This window comes from Lepus europaeus, chromosome 18 (assembly GCF_033115175.1).
Source record: "Lepus europaeus isolate LE1 chromosome 18, mLepTim1.pri, whole genome shotgun sequence".
Classification (NCBI taxonomy): Eukaryota; Metazoa; Chordata; class Mammalia; order Lagomorpha; family Leporidae; genus Lepus; species Lepus europaeus.
Window position 1 is genome coordinate 64,815,517 of NC_084844.1, and position 13,436 is coordinate 64,828,952.

The 13,436-nt window shown below is 46.2% G+C and overlaps 1 pseudogene; it reads right to left on the bottom strand.

Annotated features, from left to right (window-relative positions):
• Positions 1-475: 475 nt before the first annotated feature.
• LOC133746908 (protein-L-isoaspartate O-methyltransferase domain-containing protein 1-like) lies at positions 476-13,117 on the bottom strand (annotated as a pseudogene).
• Positions 13,118-13,436: the final 319 nt, after the last annotated feature.

Genomic DNA, 13,436 nt, shown 5'->3' on the forward strand with positions numbered 1-13,436 from the left:
AGGTTATAGTTTTTCCCCACCACTCTGATTAAAAGAATAATTCTTGCAACTAAAAAATGCTACATATTGAAGACTACAGGAATTATCAGTAGGCATTCTTTCTTCTTAATCTGTTATTTGTCTCTTAAATATGTAAAGTAAACTTTTTTTTTGAGAGGCAGAGTGGATAGTGAGAGAGAGAGATAGAGAGAAAGGTCTTCCTTTTTGCCGTTGGTTCACCCTCCAATGGCCACTGTGGCTGGCTCATCGCACTGATCCGAAGCCAGGAGTCAGGTGCTTCTCCTGGTCTTCCATGCGGGTGCAAGGCCCAAGGACTTGGGCCACCCTCCACTGCCTTCCCAGGCCATAGCAGAGAGCTGGCCTGGAAGACGGGCAACTGGGATAGAATCCGGCGCCCCAACCAGGACTAGAACCCAGTGTGCTGGTGCTGCAAGGCAGAGGATTAGCCTGTTAAGCCACGGCTCTGGCCCAAGTAAACTTTTAAAGACTCAGGGAGGGGCAGCTTCATGATTTTCTCAGTAAATTCTGAGGAGACCCTTCTAGCTTCATGGCTTTGCTGTGGACTTTCCTCTCCTCTCCTCTTTATTTGTGATCCTCACTGTCTAGAGGCTGAGGAATAAGCTGATTACCCACAAAGACCTACGTGTTAATTCTGTTTCATTCTCTTTTCATTTTGGGTGGAGCCTTTTGGGGAATCCCTTTGGCCTGCATCTCATTATTTATGAAATTTCTAAGTGCAGTGAATGTAAATACAGGCCAAGTCCTGCAGGTTCCTCAGAGCACAGGATTCGGGGGGAGAGTCCCACAGAATCATTCTTTCTTGCCTGCACAAGTGGAGCAAATAAAACAGCAAGGATATTTTAACTTTCCCAAGTGTTTTGTTCAGTTTTCATAATCTGTGTTAACTGATCTTCTACAGGAATGACTAGTAGGCCTCCCGTGGTCAGTAAAATGTTCACGTAGCTTTCATTGTCTTTCTGGACTCCAGCAACACAATAATTTTATCATACTGATAACTGTCAGACACTCTCTGGAGGCAATTACCTGCCAAAAACGCAGGATCACACAACTCAAATTTATCAAAGCTGTCATTATGTTCGATGAAGTTTTCCTGTTTTCCCCTGGCATATTCCACCACATCTTAATGAAGCTCAATCCCATGATTTCTTGGAAAAGCAGAATGGTAGAGAAGGGGAGAGGAGAAAGAGAGAGAGAGAGAATATGAAGAGGAGAGGAGAGGGGAATGGAAGAGAGAGGAAGGGAGGTGAGGGGAGGAGAGGAGAGGAGAGGAGAGGAGAGGAGAGGAGAGGAGAGAATGAGAAGGAGAGGGAAGAAGGAGGAGGAGAAGGAGGAGGAGGGGGAAGGGGAGGAGGAGAGGGAAGGAGAGGAGGAGGGGGAGGGGAGGAGAAAGGGGAGGGGAGGAAGAAGGGGAGAAGGAAAAGAAGAAAAGAGAAAAGAGGAGAATGAGAATGAGAATGAGAATGAGAATGAATCTTCTTTTCAGTTTCATTTCCCAAATACCCTCGATAGCTTCAGCTGGGCCAAGCCAAAGCCAGGAGGCAGAAACTCCAGCCAGGTCTCCTAGGTATGTGGCAGGAACCCATCTAGTTGACCCAATATCTGCTTCCTCACAAGTGAATTATCAGGAAGGTGGATTGATGTGTGCATTCTAAGTGTCAGCTAACCTAAAGTGCTACAACAGTCACCCTAAGATAACAATTACTCTGTGGATAAATATTAATGTTAAAATGAGCCAGGCATTACTAGCAGGAATTGAACATGGATAATTAACAGGCAAGTATTAGTATGCCCCCTCATAGGTATTTGTTTAATTATATCTTTTCTTAATTTCTCTAGCTTTCTGACTGCCATCTATTCATTAGTCTAAAGGGAACATTTTAAGAAATTAAAATTGCTTTCTCTACACTTTCATTTATTGTAGAAAAAGAAAAAAAACAAAAGTAAATTTATACTGAAGTAAAAATGACACTGCTGTTTTGGTTTAGATGAATTATAATCAATTGTATCTTCTAATAGAACAGATAAGAGGAACAAACATCATTTTAGACTAAAAATTATAGTCTGCAAGATATCTATATGACTTGGTAAATATTTCTCAAAGTGCTTGGGTTCCTGCACCTGCATGGGAGACCAGGAGGAAGCACCTGCCTCCTGGCTTTGGATCAGCACAGAGCTGGCTGTAGCAGCCATTTGGGGAGTGAACCAACAGAAGGAAGACCTTTCTCTCTGTCTCTCTCTCACTGTCTATTACTCTACCTGTCAAATAATCAGATATTAATACATTTGAAAGTATAGCATGGAAAATTAAAATTAAAATCAGAGAGCCAAAAATCTGATTATGGATGGAAAATAAATGTATTTGAAAACAGACAAACTGAAATAAATCAGATAAAAATAGACATTGAAAATAAAAATATCATCTTATAGTGTACATACTTTTAGGTAAAAATAATTTTCCTATATTCAGATATGGTGAATATGGGAGGTTGACAGTGTGGTGTGATGGGGTTGATAAGATGTTCTAATTTTAATCTGATGATTTACAAACATTTTTATTTATTTTTGTAAGACATCAATGTAGTGGAAAACAAACTTCCTTGATGTTCAGTTATGCATGTATTGACCCTTAAATGCAGTGCGTGATATCACTTCAATCTCCACTCTTCAGAGACATTCTACCCATCAAATAAATGAGTCTACACCTCACGTCTGTTTCAGAGCCAACAATAGAATAATAAAATTACTGGTCTCCATTTTGTTATTGTATGCAACTGATATATATTGATTATAATTCTATAAAAGTGCTTTTGTAACCTTTTCAAATGTCACATGGTGCTACATTTAACTACCATACTTATTGTTTGAAACATGCATTTACTCTATGTTTATTTTATCTTTCTATTATTCCTGTTCTTGGAGGGAGAGGTCACTGCCTGGTCCCTTCCAAGGATGGAGGGGGAGCAAAATGTCATCATGGCTATAGGGACTGTAGCAGCCATGCTGATGGAGGGAAACATGGGCCTAATATTAGTGTGAGGAAAGAGGATGGGGCACCTTCTGATTGACGTTGATGTTTCTGTGCCTACCCCCAAGTGACTCTCAACCTTCCCTGAATACTCATCAGGGCCACTCCTCACCACCGAGCCTCTGAGTCTGAGGTGAGAAGGGGTTGCTGGCTGAGCCCACCTGGCTGGGTTTCTCAGAGGATCTGTCAACTGACACTGGTTCATTTCCAAAAATAAATAATTTACTGAAAAGCAGCTTGCCAAACCCATGGTGATGCAGGACATGACTAACTCACAGCCAGGATCATATTCAGTGAGGGAAAGCTGGAAGCATTTCTACTAAGGTCTGGAACCAGACAAGGATGCCCACTCTCGCCATTGCTATTCAATAGCATTCTAGATGTTTTAGTCAGAGCCATTAAGCGAGAAAAAGAAATCAAGGTGATACAAATTGGAAGAGAGAGAGTCAAATTATCCCTGTTTGCAGATGACATGTTTTCATATATAAAGGGAAACCACAAGACGCCACCAAGAGACTGCTGACACTCAGGGCTGGTGCTGTGGCATAGCAGGTAAAGCCACTGCCTGCAGTGCTGGCATCCCATATGGGTGCTGGTTCTAGTACCAGCTGCTCCACTTCTGATCCAGGTCTCTGCTATTGCTTGAGAAAGCAGCAGAAGATGACCCAAGTCCTTGGGCCCCTGCACTCATGTGGGAGATCTGGAAGAATATCCTAGCTCCTGGCTTCAGATTGGTACAGCTCCAGCTGTTGCAGCCATCTGGGGAGTGAACTATCAGATGGAAGACCTCTCTCTCTCTCTCTCTCTCTCTCACTATCGCTCTCTCTCTGCCTCTCCTTCTCTCTGTGTGTACTCTGACTTTAAAGTAAATAAATAAATCTTTAAAAAAGAGACTGCTGAAACTCTTAAGAGAGTTTGGTAAAGTTGCAAGATATGAAATCAACACACAAATATCAATACCCTTTGTATACACAGAAAAATGCCATAGCAGAGAAATAACATGTAAGATCAGTATCATTCACAATAGCTACAAAATATTTCAATACCTTGAAATAAATTTAACCAAGGATGTCAAAGTTCTCTACAATGAAAGTTACAATATATTAAAGCAAGAAATCAAAGAAGACACAAAAAATGGAAGAACCTTCCATGCTTGTAGATTGGAAGAATTAACATAATAAAATTTCCATACTATCCATAACAATTTACATATTAAAAGTTATCCTAAAAACAGATAAGCAAAAAAAAACCCAAAGTGGTCCAAATCAAAGTACCAGTGACATTCTTCTAGATTTACAGGAAATAATGCTAAAATTCATATGGAAGTACAAGAGATCACAGATAGCTAGAGCAATTGTAAACAAAGGAAAAAAAGCCAAAGGTATCACAATAGCAAACTTCAAGTTATCTTACAAGCGCTTATGTTCAAAACAAGCCTGGTATAGGCACAAAGATAGACATATAACCAAGGGAACAGAATAGAAACCCCAGAAATTAATCCACACCTCTATAGCCAACTAATCTTTGACAAAGGAACTAAAATTGATCCTTGAAGAAAAGCCAGTCTCTCTCTTTAAAAAAAAAGATTTATTTATTTATTTGAAAGTCAGCATTACATACAAGAGAAGGAGAGGCAGAGAAAGAGCGAGCGAGAGAGAGGTCTTCCATCTGCTGTTTTACTCCCCAATTGGTTGCAATGTCCAGAGCTGCTCCAATCTGAAGGTAGGAGCTAGGAGTTTCCTCCAGGTCTCCCACAAGGGTGCAGGAGCCGAAACGCTTGGGCCATCCTCCACTGCTCTCCCAGGCCATAGCAGAGAGCTGGATCAGAAGTGGAACAGCTGGGATATGAACTGGTGCCCATATGGGATGCTGGCACTGCAGGTGTTAGCTTTACCTGCTACACAGGCATTGGCTTTGCCTGTTATGCCACAGTGCCAGTCCCCAGGCCAGTCTCTTCAACAAAGTGTTGCAAGGTGATTGAATCTCCACATGAAGAAGTATGAAACAAGACCTCTATCTTATAAATAATACAAAAATCAACTCAAATGGATCAGGGATCTAAATCTATGATCTGATGCCAGCAAATTACTAGGAAACATTGCAGAAATTTTGACATAGGCAAACACTTCATCGAAAAGACCCAGAAGCACAGGCAATAAAAGCAAAAATAAACAAATAGGACTACATCAGGCTAAGAATCTTCTGTACTGCATAGGAAACACAGCAAAGTGAAGAAGCAACTGATAGAATAGGAGAAAATATTGCAAACTATGCAACTGATAAGAGATTAATATCCAGAATCCATAAAGAGCTCAAGAAACTCATCAAAAGAAAATGAACAATCCGGTTTAGAAATGGGTAAAGGCCTTGATTAGGTATTTTTCAAAGGATGAAATTCAAATGGCCAACAGACACCTGAAAAATACCAAGGATAACTAGCCATCAAGGAAATGAGAACAAAAACCATATGGTCACTAATACATTCCACAGCAAGTAAAGTAAATGTATTCCTAAAACTTATTGAGATTTTCCTGTATCCTTTATTTTAAGCACTTTAGAAAGATTAACTGCTTTATTTCTTGCATTTATCCTAGGAATTGCAGCTTTTAATGCCTCCATTTTACACATGAGAAAACTGAGATTCATTAAGTAACCTAAGGAACAAGTAAATGACAGAGGCAGAATGAAAACCCAGTGGTTGAGTCCAGGTTCCATGCTACCACTCCACATGGGCTCTGAAGGGGCCTACTTATTGAACTCTGTAACTGTGTGGCCAAGTTCCTACAACCTGAATTCTGATTGGAAGAGCTCAGAGAAGCAGTGAAGAGGAGGCAGACATTGAAGGTGAAACATCTGCAGCCATGAAGCTGGACCAGTCTTCTGTGACAAGGACAGTAACTCCCACACTTCCAGAAGAAAGACCCTGATCCCAGAACCCTGACAGAAGAGGCAAAGCAGCTTCAGAGAGCAGTGAGTTTTCTTTGAGCCAGGTGATTAAACCCCTCTGATTTTACTGGCCCTAGTCATAATCCAACTGGTCCAGATGCTACCCTGTGCAAGCCTAAGCTGGGAGCTTCCTGAGGAATGCCTGGGCCTCAGAGAGCATGGCCAGGAGCTTCCCAAAGAGTATGAATGGAGGCATGATCCTGACAGTGCAGACCTTTGCTCCTGCTGTCAAAACCAGTGCAGTACCCACTGCCTACCAAGACAGTCCCTGGGGCAGCACCAACAAGGAGTCTAGCTGAGTATCAGAGGCAATAAATAGGAGGCAACAGCCACGCATGTGACAAACAGGCAAGCAGGAGTCCATTTTCCTTCCTTCTGGCCAAGCTTTCCTGAATCTCCTTGTCCAGAAATGAAGTGAGCCCCAGCTGCCTATGGCCAGTCTTCAAGTGAGGGTGATGGTGCTGTTGGAAAATTCCCTGTGATGAAACTCCAGAGTGCCCCTATCCAGGCCACAGTGACCAAAAAGCTTGGTAAAACCAAGGGCCAGCGGACCAGAGTCCCTCCCTCAGGGAACCCCAAAACCAAAGACCTGGAGCTCAGACAATAGTGAGAAGAGCAGAAACAATTCTTCAGGGAGGGAAGGGCCCCAGAGGGCGAACTCAGCCCCCAGCTTGGGTTCAAACCCTACTGGGAGGGAGTGAATTACAGAGAGTAACCCTAGGCTTACCCTGGCCTTTCTCTGCTGTCAAAGGCTACTTCCAGGTCAGACATCAACCTTCCAGTTCCCTCTACTCTGGACACCAGATTCCCTAGAAGTCAAGCAGCAGGTACAGTCCCAAAAAGCAACAGGGATCATGTTTCCCAATGCAAGTAGAAAAGAGGCCACATGAAGCACCACAGCTCTGAAGCCCAAGAAGTGGGTCATGGGCCTCCGAACCACAAGCCTTCTAATCAATATTTCCCACCACCTCCTGGGAAAACTTAGTCCATAGTAAAACCAGATGCAGGCCTTGGTGGGGAAGATCCTGATGGAGTTGCTGAAGCAGGAAAGAAAAAGGCCATGGACATCACCAAGATGAGCACGAATGATCACAGGAGCTGCAGATCAGGAGCTTTCGGGGTCCTATTGGCAACAAAGGCCCCCAGGAGCAAGCAGAAGCAGAAGCTGATGGCTGGGGAAGGTGGAGATGGTGCTGGTTCCCAAGAAAATGCCTCTAGGATTCCAAGGGGAAATAAAAAAGCAGTGCAAGTGGTAATGACAAAGAAAAAATGAAACTCCAGAGTGCCTGGGAGTGCCTGACTCCCACAGATCCGAGGACAAGACATAAGGGGATTTGGGGGTGTGAAGATTAAGGGTGGAAGTCAAAGCAACCTGAAAACAAGGAGAAGCAATCTAAGAAGGAAAAACAAAGGACAGGACAAAATGGAGAAGAAGAATGCAAAAAGAAAACCTTCATCCAAAATCCCCAAGACGTCATCCAGGAGAATAAGGAGATGGCAGACAAGTAGGAGTTTTGAGGGGTCTGTGGCATGGGTGCATAACCAAGTGGGGAGCATCCTCATGTCTATGGGCTGGAACTACATTTTTAACTCCAGTCTCTCATAGCAAAGTCTGGCCAGCCTCAGGGGCTGGATGCTGGACAAGCTAGTGTGCCTTAAGGGAGGCTGGTGCAATATGAAAATGTGTCTTGGCCGGCACCGTGGCTCAACAGGCTAATCCTCTGCCTTGTGGCACCGATACACTGGGTTCTAGTCCCAGTCAGGGTGCCGGATTCTGTCCCAGTTGCCCCTCTTCCAGGCCAGCTCTCTGCTATGGCCTGGGAATGCAGTGGAGGATGGCCCAAGTTCTTGGGCCCTGCACCCCATGGGAGACCAGGATAAGCACCTGACTCCTGCCTTCGGATCAGTGCGGTGTGCCGGCAGCAGTGCGCCGGCCGCGGCAGCCATTAGAGGGTGAACCAATGGCAAAGGAAGACCTTTCTCTCTGTCTCTCTCACTGTCCACTCTGCCTGTAAAAAAAAAAAAAGTGTGTCCTGATTCCTTGACCTTACCCTACTTCTCCTAACACAGAATGTTTTGTACAGATGTGCTCAGTGGGTGAGTGTGTGTGTGTGTGTGTAGTTGTCAAAGCCAACGTGCCCAAAGACCTCAGGACTTCCCATTACCCTGTTCTACTTTGTCTCTGACAGGTCCTCAGGATGTCTCCTTGTTTTCAGTTTACCATTGTGTGTTTTTTTTTAAAGAAATTGGAAAAATCATTAAAAGAAAAAAAGCATTCGATACATTTGTCTAACTGAACATTAGAGCTCAACAACACAGCACATTGTAAAGAATCACTTGCTTGACCTCACAATTTTTTGGTTGGTGATGGGGCGCTGTGACTTGCTACCACTGCCCAGAATTGCAAGAGAGTATCATAACATAGATTATGGGCTATGAAAAAATCAAAATTAAAACTGTGAATATGGCTTCCATTGAATATGTATAAAATCTGTTCTGTGAATCAGGCACAGGAATGGAAACACAGGTAGCCCATATGCACGTGCAAGTGGAAACACTGGGAGGCCTACAGGGTCTGCACACTCAGGGTTTGGAAAGAGAAGAGGAAATCCATGGGCTGGGATAGGTACAGAAATTATAACCTTAAGTGAGTATATTAGAATAAAATACTAAAAATCAATCATCACAATTCCCTTTTAACAATTAAAAAGAAAAAAAAATGAAAGTACATAAAATAGACAAGCAAAAAGATAACAGGAGATATGAAATGCTTTTTTTCAGTTTTCTTTATTCTCAAAAGATTAACCCTACAGTAAGTAAAGAGTTCAACAAATAGTATGAGGAGAAAAAAATTCCTCAACTACAGAGACAAGATCTGTAAACAATCATCAAAGCTCAAGATGTCAATTTCACTCGTATGGATTATATTTTAGATGCTCTGTTAGTTATGACAGATCAGGGAAAACATGGTATTTGTCTTTTTGGGACTGGCTTATTTCACTAAGGATAATGGTTTCTAGTTGCATCCATGTTGTTGCAAAAGACAGGATTTCATTTTTTTTTTTAACCACTGAGTAGTATTCCATAGTGTATATATGCCATAATGTTAAATGCTTATTAAAAAGTACCACAAACACGGATATACTTTTTAATGTTAACATTAATAAACCATGAGTAAAAGTAATTAAGGAAACACAGGGAAAAGTAACACTAATGTCCAGTTTCAGGTATTAAAACAAGTCTTTACAGAGAATATAGCCTAGTCAAAAAGCTAGAAAAAAATTTTTGTAAAATTCAGGAGTAGAACTTTGACCAGAGATAATAATCTACTACATTTTGGAAATCAAATTCCCACAGAACAAATATAAATTTCCCAAAATCAATATAACAAATATAAAATAGGAAAACTCTAAATTAAACTAAGCAAGTTGAATCACAATTTAAAGACTACCAACCAATAAAAAGTTACAGAAACAAAATTTAAGTTATAGAAATACAAAATATTCCACACATTTAAGAAAAAAAACAGACACACTTATATTTCCCAGACATGCCAAGGTAGAAATAAGCACAGAATATTTTCACATTTTTTACAAAACCAGCATTACATTGATTATGATGCAAATTGATCAGAACTTGAAATATGAATTAAGTACAAGCCTGTCTTTTAAAAACACATGCATATTTCCCTAGTAGTTTTATGATGAATGAAATACATGTGAAAATAAAATCAATAACAAGTGAGATAGAAGAAAAATGCAAGAGGTGGTAACATTTTGAATAAGCCATGTATATTGTCCAGGTAGTTGAAAAATTCAAGAAAATCACATGACCATTTAGATTGAATGTTGAAATGCATTTTAAAAATCAGCATGTAATTAAATAAAACTTCCTTTTTCTTAATAAAAATAAACTGTGCCTTCCTTACTTTGATCAAGGTGTTGAAGAGGATCCTACAACAAACAACACAATACGGGATCATTGACAGATATCTCCCTGAAGAAACCTAGACCAGCTGACTCCACTGTCTCCAACTTCATCTTTTTTTATTCCATCCGCATTTATTCCAAATAGAAGTAATATATTTATACTGGAAAGTCAGGCCTATGAAATTCACACATGCACTTGTCTTCATTAGCATAGAGTTAGTGAACCTAAGAATCCTCAATTCCAGGCTGTGGTACATTTCTTTCTTTCTTTTTTTTTTTTTTTTTTTTTGTCTCCAGCTTTTTACTGGAGGATTAGTCGGGGGAGGGGAAAAAAGAACAAAAGGAAAAAATAAGGTGTAAAGATCAATTTCTAAGCAATGAAATGTCAGTATATTGGAGATCTTTACTTAGAGAGAATCCATAATATCTAAACACAAAAACTGATAAATGAATTGAACGAGATTTCAGCAAAGATCACTATTTTTAAAATCCACTAGATTACCAAGCACTGGCAAGAAACAAATAGAAGACATTAAAGGTCAGTAGGCAGAGTGGAAAACATATATTGACAGGAGGAAATAAAAGGATTCAATTATGTGATGCCTTTAAGCATTCTTCAAATCAATATTAAAACATGATACAAATGGCCCAACAGAAAAATGAGCAGAAATACAAAGCGAAAGCCCCTAAGACAAGAAGCAGAATTTTAACTCACCTGAAGCAGGTGACCGCAAGCTGCAGCCAGGATCTGTCTGGGAGAAGCACCGGGTGACCCCAGGACAACCCCAGAGGGTGGCAGGTGCACCGCGGGGAGAGGAGCCCAGGAGGAGGGCAGGGGGCCGCTTCCCACCTCTCCTGATTCACACCAAGCACAGACCGGTTAGGGAGCCACGCCTTGGAGGATGCTGATTGGCTGAGTCTTTTGTGACGCTGAGTGCGCCCCCGTCCAAACAGGCACGGTGATGTTATCACGCGGGATCTTGACGTCACAGTGGTCTTAGAGTTCCTCAGCAGAGCCAGGTTCTGAGAGGGCTGCACTGCTGCGAAGCTAAAGAGCCAAGTGGGGGTCTGTGCTCTCTACCTTCACAAGCTGGGGGTCGCCGGGTACCTAGGAGCTGAGGACCGTGACATGGTGAGTGTGTGGGCCCGGGGGTCCCGACAGGGGGGAAGCAGAACCGGTGGAAGCCGCCTGGAACCCCTGACCCCCTCCCTGGCACCCGGGACCCACGACGCCCGGCCATACCAGGACACCCGGGACCCACGACGCCCAGCCTCTTCCCTGGCACCCGGGACCATCGACGCCCGGTCCCTCCCTGGCATCCGAGAACCCGGACCCGTTCCCTGGTACCCGTGACCCCTGACATCCGGCCCCCTCCCTGGCACCCCGGATCCCCAGAGCCCAGCCCCTTCCCAGATGCCCATCCCCTTTCCTAGCACCCATGACCTCAGACGCCCAGCCTCTCCCTGGCACCCGGGACCCCTGATGCCCAGCCCTTCCTGGCACCCGAGACCCCCAACCCCTTCTCTGGCACCCGTGACCCCCGACGCCCGACCCCTCCCTGTAACTCTGGACCCCAGACACCTGGCCCCCTCCCTGTTACCTGGGACCTCCAACCCCCTCCCTGGCACCCATGACCCCAGACACCCGGCCTCTTCCCAACGCCCAAGATCTCCCTGGCTCCCAAGACCCCGACTCCCGGCCTCTTCCCTGGCACCCGGGACCCTGACGCCCAGCCCCTCCCTTGCACCCCGGACACCCGATGTCCGGCCCCTCCCTTTCACTCGGGACCCATGACACTCGGCCTCCATCCTTGCACCCAGGACCTTGACGTCCGGCCCTTTCTCTGACACCCAGGACCCTCGACTCCCGGCCCCTCCCTCCCTCGGGACCCTAGACGCCCAGCCCCTCCCTGGCACCCGGGACCCCTGACGCTTGGCCCCTCCCTGGCACCCAGGACCCCTGATGCCCGGCCCCTCCTTGGCACCCGTGATCCCCAACACAGCCTCTTTTCTGGCATCCTGGACCCCAGATGCCCAGCCCCTTCCCTGGTACCGGAACCCAAATCGCCCGGCTCCCTATTGGGCCCCGGGATTCCTGACGCATGGACCCCTCTTTGAAACCCATGACCCCCGAAGCCCGGCCGTCCCTGGCACCCAGACCCCTGACGTCTGACCGCTCTCTGGCATCCGGGACACCCAACAACCTCCCTGGCACCTGTGGCCCTGAAGCCCGGCCCCTCCATATCTCTCAGGACCCCAGACGCCCAGCCCTCTCCCTGGCAACTGAGATGCCTGACCACTTCCCTGTCACCGGGACCCCTGACACCCGGCCCTTCTCTGGCACCCGGAACTCAATGCCCGACACCTCCCTGGCACCTGGGACACCCAACAACCTCCTGGCACCTGGGACCCTCGATGCCCGGCTGTACCAGGACACCCGGGATCCACGACACCCAGACTCTTCCCTGGCACCCGGGACTGTTGATGCCCGGTCCCTCCCTGGCACCCAACAACCGTGACCCATTCTCTGGTACCTGTGACCCCCGACTCCAGCCCCCTCCCTGGCACCTCGGATCCTCAGAACCCAGCCCCTCCCTGGCACCCAGGACCCCTGATGCCCGGCCCCTCCCTGGCACCCGAGACCCCCCACCCCCTCCCTGGCACCCTGGACCCCTGATGCTCAGCCCCTTCCCTGGTACCTGAGACTCAAATCGCCTGGCTCACTCCTGAGCCCAGGGATCCCTGGCGCCTGGACCTCTCCTTGACCCATGAATACAGACGTTCAGCCACCTCCATGGCACCCATGACACCCGACGCCCAGCCCTCCCTGGCACCCAGACCCCTGAAGCCCAACTCCTCCCTGGCACCCAAGACCCCCAACTCTCTCACTGGCACCCGTGATTCCCAATGCCAGGCCCTTCCCTGTCTCTCAGGACCCTAGACGCCCTTCCCTCCCTGGCACCCAGGACACCTAATGACTGACCCCTCCCTGGCACCCATGAACCCTGATGCCCGGCCCCTACATGTCAGTGGGACTGAAGACACCCAGCCCCTTTCTGATACCCCGGACCCCTGACGCCTGGCCCCTTCCCTGGTACCTGGGACCCAACGCCAGTCCCCTTTCCAGATATCCGGGACCCCCATCACCCAGCTCCTTCTGGGCCACGGGACACCTGAAAACTTACCTGACACCCATTACCCGCAACGTCCAGCCCCCTCCCTGGCACCTGTGACCCCTGACACCTGCCCCTTCCTTGACACCTGGGAACCCTGATACCTGGCCTCCCCCCAGGCACACTGGAACCCCAACGCCCAGCCCCTTCCCTGGTACCTGGGACCCCCACCGCCTGGCTCCCTATTGGGCCCCAGGATCCCTGATGCGTGGTCCCCTCCTTGAAACCCATGACCCCTGAAGCCTAGCCATCACTGGCACCTGGACCCCTGACGCCCAACCCCTCCCTGGCACCCGGGATCTCCAACCTCGTCCCTGGCACCAGTGACCCACGATGCCCAGC